This window comes from Schistocerca gregaria, unplaced genomic scaffold (assembly GCF_023897955.1).
Source record: "Schistocerca gregaria isolate iqSchGreg1 unplaced genomic scaffold, iqSchGreg1.2 ptg000480l, whole genome shotgun sequence".
Lineage (NCBI taxonomy): Eukaryota > Metazoa > Arthropoda > Insecta > Orthoptera > Acrididae > Schistocerca > Schistocerca gregaria.
The window spans coordinates 856,495-867,068 of NW_026061890.1; positions in this window are offsets into that span (position 1 = coordinate 856,495).

Genomic DNA, 10,574 nt, shown 5'->3' on the forward strand with positions numbered 1-10,574 from the left:
GACTGTTGTATTCAATCCCGATCGAATTTCTGTGTTTCATCAACACTCTGATAGTCAACAGATTACAGAATGGCACCAGATGTGCATAGGAAACCACTACTGGTCTTCCAGGGAACGATCAAAACGTAGACTGTTAGAGACATTACTCCCATGGAGGAAAGTGCGCATGTTGACTGTTGTATTCTATCCCGATGCAATTTCTGGGTTTCATCAACACTCTGATAGTCCACAGATTACAGAATGCCTCCAGATGTGCATCGGTAACTACTACTGGTCTTCCAGGGAACGATCAAAGCGTAGACTGTTTGAGACATTACTCCCATGGAGGAAAGTGCGCATGGTGACTGTTGTATTCAATCCCGATGCAATTTCTGTTTTTCAACCCACACTTTGAAGGTCCACAGATTACAGAAGGAATCCAGATGTGCATCGGAATCTACTACTGGTCTTCAGGGACTATCAAAGCGTAGACTGTTTGAGAATTACTCCCATGGAGGAAAGTGCGCATGGTGACTGTTGTATTCAATCCCGATGCAATTTGTGTGTTTCATCAACACTCTGATAGTCCACAGATTACAGAATTCCACCAGACGTGCATCGGAAACTACTACTGGTCGTCCAGAGAACGATCAAAGCGTAGACAGTTTGAGACATTACTCCCATGGAGGAAAGTGGGCATGGTGACTGTTGTATTCAATCCCGATGCAATTTCTGTGTTTTATCAACACTCTGATAGTCCACAGATTACAGAATGCAACCAGATGTGCTTTGGAAACTACTACTGGTCTTCCAGGGAACGATGAAAGCGTAGACAGATTGAGACATTACTCCCGTGGAGGAAAGTGCGCATGGTGATAGTGTGACTGTTGTATTCAATCCCGATGCAATTTCTGTGTTTCATCAACACTCTGATAGTCCACACATTACAGAATGCTTCCAGATGTGCATCGGAAACTGCTACTGGTCTTCCAGGGAACGATCAAAGCGTAAACACTTTGAGACATTATTCCCATGGAGGAAAGTGCGGGTGGTGACTGTTGTATTCAATCCCGATGCATTTTCTGTGTTTCATCAACACTCTGATAGTCCACAGATTACGGAATGCCTCCAGATGTGCATCGGAAATTACACTGGTCTTCCAGGGAACGATCAAAGCGTAGACTCATTGAGACATTACTCCAATGGAGGAAAGTGTGCGTGGTGACTGTTGTATTCAATCCCGATGCAATTTCTGTGTTTCATCAACACACTGATAGTCCACAGATTACAGAATGCCTCCAGATGTGCATTGGAAACTACTACTGGTCTTCCAGGGAACGATCGAAGAGTAGACTATTTGAGACATTACTCCCATGGGGGAAAGTGCGCATGGTGACTGTTGTATTCAATTCCGAGGCAATTACTGTGTTTCATCAACACTTTAAAGGTCCACAGATTACAGAAAGCCTCCAGATGTGCATCGGAAACTACTACTGGCCTTTCACGGAACGATTATATCGTAGACTGTTTGAGTTTTACTCCCATGGAGGAAATTTCGCATGGTGACTGTTGTATTCAATCTCGGTGCAATTTCTGTGATTCATCAGCACTCTGATAGTCCACAGATTACAGAATTAATCGAGATGTGCATCGGAAACTACTACTGGTCTTCCAGGGAACGATAAAACCGTAGACTGTTTCAGACATTACTCCCATGGAGTAAAGTGCGCATGTTCACTGTTGTATTCTATCCCGAAACAATTTCTGTGTTTCATCAACACTCTGATATTGCACAGATTACAGAATGCCACCAGATGTGCATCAGAAACTACTACTGGTCTTCCAGCTAACGATCAAAGCATAGACTGTTTGAGTCATACCTCCCGTGGAGGAAAGTGCGCATGGTGACTGTTGTAATCAATCCCGATTCAATTTCTGTGTTTTATCAACACTCCGATAGTCCCCACATTACAGAATGCCACGAGATGTGCATCGGAAACTACTACTTTTCTTCCAGGGAACGATGAAATCGTAAACTGTTTGAGACCTACCTCCCGTGGAGGAAAGTGCCTATGGTGACTGTTGTATTCAATCCCATTACAATATCTGTGTTTCATCAACACTCTGATAGTCCACAGATTACAAAATGCCTCCTGATGTGCATCGGAAACTATTACTGGTCTTCCAGGGAACGATCAAAGCGTAAACTCTTTGAGACATTACTCCCATTGAGGAAGGTGCGCATGGTGACTGTTGTATTCAATCGCGATGCAATTTCTGTGTTTCATCATCACTCTGATACTCCACAGATTACAGAATGCAACCAGATGTGCATCGGAAACTACTACTTTTCTTCCAGGGAACGATGAAATCGTAAACTGTTTGAGACCTACCTCCCGTGGAGGAAAGTGCCTATGGTGACTGTTGTATTCAATCCCATTACAATATCTGTGTTTCATCAACAATCTGATAGTCCACAGATTACAAAATGCCTCCTGATGTGCATCGGAAACTATTACTGGTCTTCCAGGGAACGATCAAAGCGTAAACTCTTTGAGACATTACTCCCATTGAGGAAGGTGCGCATGGTGACTGTTGTATTCAATCCCGATGCAATTTCTGTGTTTCGTCAACACTCTGATACTCCACAGATTACAGAATGTCTCCATATGTGCATCGGAAAATACAACTGGTCTTCCAGGGAAAGTTCAAATCGTAGACTGTTTGAGACATTACACCCGTGGAGGAAAGTGCGCATGGTGACTGTTGTATTCAATCCCGATGCAATTTCTGTGTTTCATCATCACTCTGATATTCCACAGATTACAGAATACCTCCAGATGTGCATCGGAAACTACTACTGGTCATCCAGGGAACGATCAAAGCGTAGACTGTTTGAGACATTACTCCCAAGGAGGAAAGTGCGCATGGTGACTGTTGTATTCAATAACGATTCAATTTCTGTGTTTCATCAACACTCAGATAGTCCACAGATTGCAGAATGCCACCAGATGTGCATCGGAAAGTACTACTGGTCTTCCAGGGAAAGATCAAAGCGTAGACTGTTTGGGACATTACTCCCATGGAGGAAAGTGCGCATGGTGACTGTTGTATTAAATCCCGATGCAATTTCTGTGTTTCATCAACACTCTGATAGTCCACAGATTACAGAATGCTTCCAGATGTGCATCGGAAACTACTGCTGGTCTTCCTGGGAACGATCAAAGCGTAGACTGTTTGTGACATTACTCCCATGGAGGAAAGTGTTCATGGTGACTGTTGTATTCAATCCCGATGCAATTTCTGTGTTTCATCAACACTCTAATAGTCCACAGATTACAGAATGCCACCAGAAGTGCATCGAAAACTGCTACTGGTCTTCCAGGGATCGATCAAAGTGTAGACTGTTTGAGACATTTCTCCCGTGGAGGAAAGTGCGCATTGTGACTGTTGTATTCAATCCCGATGCAATTTCTGTGTTTCATCAACACTCAGATATTCCACAGATTACTGAATTAATCGAGATGTGCATCGGAAACTACTACTGGTCTTCCAGGGAACGATAAAAGCGTAGACTGTTTCAGACATTACTCCAATGGAGTAAAGAGCGCATGTTCACTGTTGTATTCTATCCCGAAACAATTTCTGTGTTTCATCAACACTCTGATATTGCACAGATTACAGAATGCCACCAGATGTGCATCAGAAACTACTACTGGTCTTCCAGCTAACGATCAAAGCATAGACTGTTTGAGTCATACCTCCCGTGGAGGAAAGTGCGCATGGTGACTGTTGTAATCAATCCCGATGCAATTTCTGTGTTTCATCAACACTCTGATAGTCCACAGATTACAGAATGGCACCAGATGTGCATCGGAAACCACTACTGGTCTTCCAGGGAATGATCAAAGCGTAGACTGTTAGAGACATTACTCCCATGGAGGAAAGTGCGCATGGTGACTCATGTATTCAATATCGATGCAATTTCTGTGTCTCATCAACACTCTAATAGTCCACAGATTACAGAATGCCTCCAGATGTGCATCAGTAACTACTAATGGTCTTCCAGCGAACGATCAAAGCGTAGACTGTTTGAGACATTACTCTCATGGAGGAAAGTGCGCATGTTGACTGTTGTATTCTATTCCGATACAATTTCTGTGTTTCATCAATACTCTGATAGTCCACAGATTACAGAATGCCTCCTGATGTGCATCGCTAACTACTACTGGTCTTCCAGGGAACGATCAAAGCGTAGACTGTTTGAGACATTACTCCCATGGAGTAAAGTGCGCATGTTCACTGCTGTATTCTATCCCGATACAATTTCTGTGTTTCATCAACACTCTGATATTGCACAGATTACAGAATGCCACCAGATGTGCATCGGAAACTACTACTGGTCTTCCAGGGAACGATCAAAGCGTAGACTGTTTCAGACATTACTCCCATGGAGTAAAGAGCGCATGTTCACTGTTGTATTCTATCCCGAAACAATTTCTGTGTTTCATCAACACTCTGATATTGCACAGATTACAGAATGCCACCAGATGTGCATCAGAAACTACTACTGGTCTTCCAGCTAACGATCAAAGCATAGACTGTTTGAGTCATACCTCCCGTGATGGAAAGTGCGCATGGTGACTGTTGCATTCAATCCCGATGCAATGTCTGTGTTTCATCAAAAATCTGGTAGTCCACAGATTACAGAATGCCTCCAGATGTGCATCGGAAAATACAACTGGTCTTCAAGGGAGCGATCAAAGCCTAGACTGTTTGAGACATTGCTCCCATGGAGGAAAGTGCGCATGGTGACTGTTGTATTCAATCTCAATGCAATTTCTGTGTTTCATCAAAACTCTGATAGTCCACAGATAAGAGAATGCCTCCAGATGTGCATCGGAAACTACTACTGGTCTTCCAGGGAACGTTCAATTCGTAGACTGTTTGAGACATTACACCCGTGGAGGAAAGTGCGCATGGTGACTGTTGTATTCAATCCCGATGGAATTTCTGTGTTCCATCATCACTCTGATATTCCACAGATTACAGAATATCTCCAGATGTGTATCGGAAACTAATACTGGTCATCCAGGGAACGATCAAAGCGTAGACTGTTTGAGACATTACTCCCATGGAGGAAAGTGCGCATGGTGACTGTTGTATTCAATAACGATTCAATTTCTGTGTTTCATCAACACTCTGATAGTCCACAGATTGCAGAATGCCTCCAGATGTGCATCGGAAAACTACTACTGGTCTTCCAGGGAAATATCAAATCGTAGACTGTTTGAGACATTACTCCCATGGAGGAAAGTGCGCATGGTGACTGTTGTATTAAATCCCGATGCAATTTCTGTGTTTCATCAACACTCTGATAGTCCACAGATTACAGAATGCCTCCAGATGTGCATCGGAAACTACTGCTGGTCTTCCAGGGAACGATCAAATCGTAGTCTGTTTGAGACATTACACCTGTGGAGGTAAGTGCGCATGGTGACTGTTGTATTCAATCCCGATGCAATTTCTGTGTTTCATCATCACTCTGATGTTCCACAGATTACAGAATGCTTCCAGATGTGCATCGGAAACTACTACTGGTCATCCAGGGAACGATCAAAGCGTTGACTGATTGAGACATTCCTCCCATGGAGGAAAGTGCGCATGGTGACTGTTGTATTCAATAACGATTCAATTTCTGTGTTTCACCAACACTCTGATAGTCCACAGATTGCAGAATGCCACCATATGTGCATCGGAAAGTACTACTTGTCTTCCAGGAAAAGATCAAAGCGTAGACTGTTTGAGACATTACTCCCATGGAGGAAAGTGCGCATAGTGACTGTTGTAATAAATCCCGATGCAATATCTGTGTTTCATCAACACTCTGATAGTCCACAGATTACAGAATGCCTCCAGATGTGCATCGTAAACTACTGCTGGTCTTCCAGTGAACGATCAAAGCGTAGACTGTTTGAGACATTACTCCCATAGAGGAAAGTGCGCATGGTGACTGTTGTATTCAATCCCGATGCAATTTCTGTGATTCATCAACACTCTGTTAGTCCACAGATTACAGAATTAATCCAGACGTGCATCGGATACTACTACTGGACTTCCAGGGAACGATCAAAGCGTAGACTGTTTCTGACATTACTTCCATTGAGGAAAGTGCGGATGGTGACTGTTGTAATCTATCCCGATACAATTTCTGTGTTTCATCAACACTCTGATAGTCCACAGATTACTGAATGCCACCAGATGTGCATCGGAAACCACTACTGGTCTTCCAGGGAATGATCAAAGCGTAGACTGTTAGAGACATTACTCCCATGGAGGAAAGTGCGCATGGTGACTCATGTATTCAATATCGATGCAATTTCTGTGTCTCATCAACACTCTGATAGTCCACAGATTACAGAATGCCTCCAGATGTGCATCGGTAACTACTAATGGTCTTCCAGCGAACGATCAAAGCGTGGACTGTTTGTGACATTACTCCCATGGAGGAAAGTGCGCATGTTGACTGTTGTATTCTATCCCGATACAATTTCTGTGTTTCATCAACACTCTGATAGTCCACAGATTACAGAATGCCTCCTGATGTGCATCGGTAACTACTACTGGTCTTCCAGGGAACGATCAAAGCGTAGACTGTTTGAGACATTACTCCCATGGAGTAAAGTGCGCATGTTCACTATTGTATTCTATCCCGATATAATTTCTGTGTTTCATCAACACTCTGATAGTATACAGATTACAGAATGCCTCCAGATGTGCATCGGAAACTACTACTGGTCTTCCAGGGAACGATCAAAGTGTAGACTGTTTGAGCCAATACTTCCATGGATGGAAGTGTACATGGTGACTGTTGTATTCAATCCCGATGCAATTTCTGTGTTTCATCAACACTCTGATAGTCCACAGATAACAGAATGCCTCCAATTGTGGATCGGAAACTGCTACTGGTCTTCCAGGGAACGATCAAAGCGTAAACTCTTTGTGACATTATTCCCATGGAGGAAAGTGCGCATGGTGACTGTTGTATTCAATCCCGATGCATTTTCTGTGTTTCAACAACACTCTGATAGTCCACAGATTACAGAATGCCTTCAGATGTGCATCGGAAACTACTACTCGTCATCCAGGGAACGATTAAAGCGTAGACTGTTTCTGGATTACTCCCATGGAGGAAAGTGCGCATGGTGACTGTTTTATTCAATCCCGATGCAATTTCTGTGTTTCATCAACACTCTGATAGTCCACAGATTACAGAATGCCACTAGACGTGCATCGGAATCTACTACTGGTCTTCCAGGGAACGATCAAACCGTAGACAGTTTGAGACATTACTCCCATGGAGGAAAGTTGGCATGGTGACTGTTATATTCAATCCCGATGCAATTTCTCTGTTGTATCAACACTCTGATAGTCCACAGATTACAGAATGCCACCAGATGTGCATCGGAAACTACTGCTGGTCTTCCAGGGAACCATGAAAGCGTAGACTGTTTGAGACATTACTCCCGTGGAGGAAAGTGAGCATTGTGACATGGTGACTGTTGTATTCAATCCCGATGACATTTCTGTGTTTCATCAACACTCTGATAGTCCACACATTAGAGAATGCCTCCAGATGTGCATCGAAAACTGCTACTGGTCTTCCAGGGAACGATCAAGGCGTAGACTGTTTGAAACATTACTCTCGTGGAGGAAAGGGCGCATGGTGACATGGTGACAGTTGTATTCAATCCCGATGCAATTTCTGTGCTTCATCAACACTCTGATAGTCCACACATTACAGAATGCCTCCAGATGTGCATCGGAAACTGCTACTTGTCTTCCAGGGAACGATCAAAGCATAAACACTTTGAGACATTATTCCCATGGAGGAAAGTGCGCATGGTGACTGTTGTATTCAATCCCGATGCATTTTCTGTGTTTCATCAACACTCTGATAGTCCACAGATTACAGAATGCACCAGATGTGCATCGAAAACTACTACTGGTCTTCCTGGGAACGATCAAAGTGTAGACTGTTTGAGACATTACTCCCGTAGAGGAAATTGCGCATGGTGACTGTTATATTCAATTCCGATTCAATCTCTGTGTTTCATCAACACTCTGATAGTCCACATATTACAGAATGCCACCAGACGTGCATCGGAAACTACTACTGGTCTTCCAGGGAACGATAAAAGCGTAGACTGTTTCAGACATTACTCCCATTGAGGAAAGTGCGGATGGTGACTGTTGTATTCAATCCCGATCCAATTTCTGTGTTATATCAACACTCTGATAGTCCACAGATCACAGAATGCCACCAGATGTGCATCGGAAACTACTATTGGCCTTCCAGGGAACGATCAAAGCGTAGACTGTTTGAGACATACCTCCCGTGGAGGAAAGTGCGCATGGTGACTGTTGTAATCAATCCCGATGCAATTTCTGGGTTTCATCAACACTCTGATAGTCCACAGATTGCAGAATGGCACCAGATGTGCTTCGGAAACCACTACTGGTCTTCCAGGGAATCTTCAAAGCGTAGACTTTTAGAGACATTACTCCCATGGAGGAAAGTGCGCATGGTGACTCATGTATTCAATATCGATGCAATTTCTGTGTCTCATGAACACTCTGATAGTCCATAGATTACAGAATGCCTCCAGATGTGCATCGGTAACTACTAATAGTCTTCCAGCGAACGATCAAAGCGTAGACTGTTTGAGACATTACTCCCATGGAGGAAAGTGTGCATGTTGACTGTTGTATTCTATCCCGATACAATTTCTGTGTTCCATGAACACTCTGATAGTCCACAGATTACAGAATGCCTCCAGATGTGCATCGGTAACTACTACTGGTCTTCCAGGGAACGATCAAAGTGTAGACTGTTTGAGACATTACTCCCATGGATGGAAGTGTGCATGGTGACTGTTGTATTCAATCCCGATGCAATTTCTGTGTTTCATCAACGCTCTGATAGTCCACAGATTACAGAAAGCCTACAATTGTGCATCGGAAACTGCTACTGGTCTTCCAGGGAACGATCAGAGCGTAAACCCTTTGAGACATTATTCCCATGGAGGAAAGTGCGCATGGTGACTGTTGTATTCAATACCTATGCATTTTCTGTGTTTCATTAACACTCTGATAGTCCACACATTACAGAATGCATCCAGATGTGCATCGGAATTTGCTACTGGTCTTCCAGGGAACGATCAAAACGTAGACTGTTAGAGACATTACTCCCATGGAGGAAAGTGCGCATGGTGACTCATGTATTCAATATCGATGCAATTTCTGTGTCTCATCTACACTCTGATAGTCCACAGATTACAGAATGCCTCCAGATGTGCATCGGTAACTACTAATGGTCTTCCAGCGAACGATCAAAGCGTAGACTGTTTGAGACATTACTCCCATGGAGGAAAGTGCGCATGTTGACTGTTGTATTCTATCCCGATACAATTTCTGTATTTCATCAACACTCTGATAGTCCACAGATTACAGAATGCCTCCTGATGTGCATCGGTAACTACTACTGGTCTTCCAGGGAACGATCAAAGCGTAGACTGTTTGAGACATTTCTCAAATGGTGTAAAGTGCGCATGTTGACTGTTGTATTCTATCCCGATACAATTTCTGTGTTTCATCAACACTCTGATAATCCACAGATTACAGAATGCCTCCTGATGTGCATCGGTAACTACTACTGGTCTTCAGGGAACTACCAAAGCGTAGACTATTTCAGAATTACTCCCATGGAGGAAAGTGCGCATTGTGACTGTTGTGAACAAACCCGATGCAATTTCTGTGTTTCATCAACACTCTGATAGTCCACAGATTACAGAATGCCACCAGACGTGCATCGGAAACTACTACTCGTCTTCCAGGGAACGATCAAAGCGTAGACAGTTTGAGACATTACTCCAGTGGAGGAAAGTGGGCAAGGTGACTGTTGTATTCAATCCCGATGCAATTTCTCTGTTTGATCAACACTCTGATAGTCCACAGATTACAGAATGCCACCAGATGTGCATCGGAAACTACTACTGGGCTTCCAGGGAACCATGAAAGAGTAGACTGTTTGAGACATTACTCCCGTGGAGGAAAGTGCGCATGGTGATATGGTGACTGTTGTATTCAATCCCGATGAAATTTCTGTGTTTCATTAACACTCTGATAGTCCACACATTACAGAATGCCTGCAGATGTGCATCGGAATTTGCTACTGGTCTTCCAGGGAACGATCAAAGCGTAGACTGTTAGAGACATTACTCCCATGGAGGAAAGTGCGCATGGTGACCCATGTATTCAATATCGATGCAATTTCTGTGTCTCATCTACACTCTGATAGTCCTCAGATTACAGAATGCCTCCAGATGTGCATCGGTAACTACTAATGGTCTTCCAGCGAACGATCAAAGCGTAGACTGTTTGAGACATTACTCAAATGGTGTAAAGTGCGCATGTTGACTGTTGTATTCTATCCCGATACAATTTCTGTGTTTCATCAACACTCTGATAATCCACAGTTTACAGAATGCCTCCTGATGTGCATCGGTAACTACTACTGGTCTTCAGGGAACTAT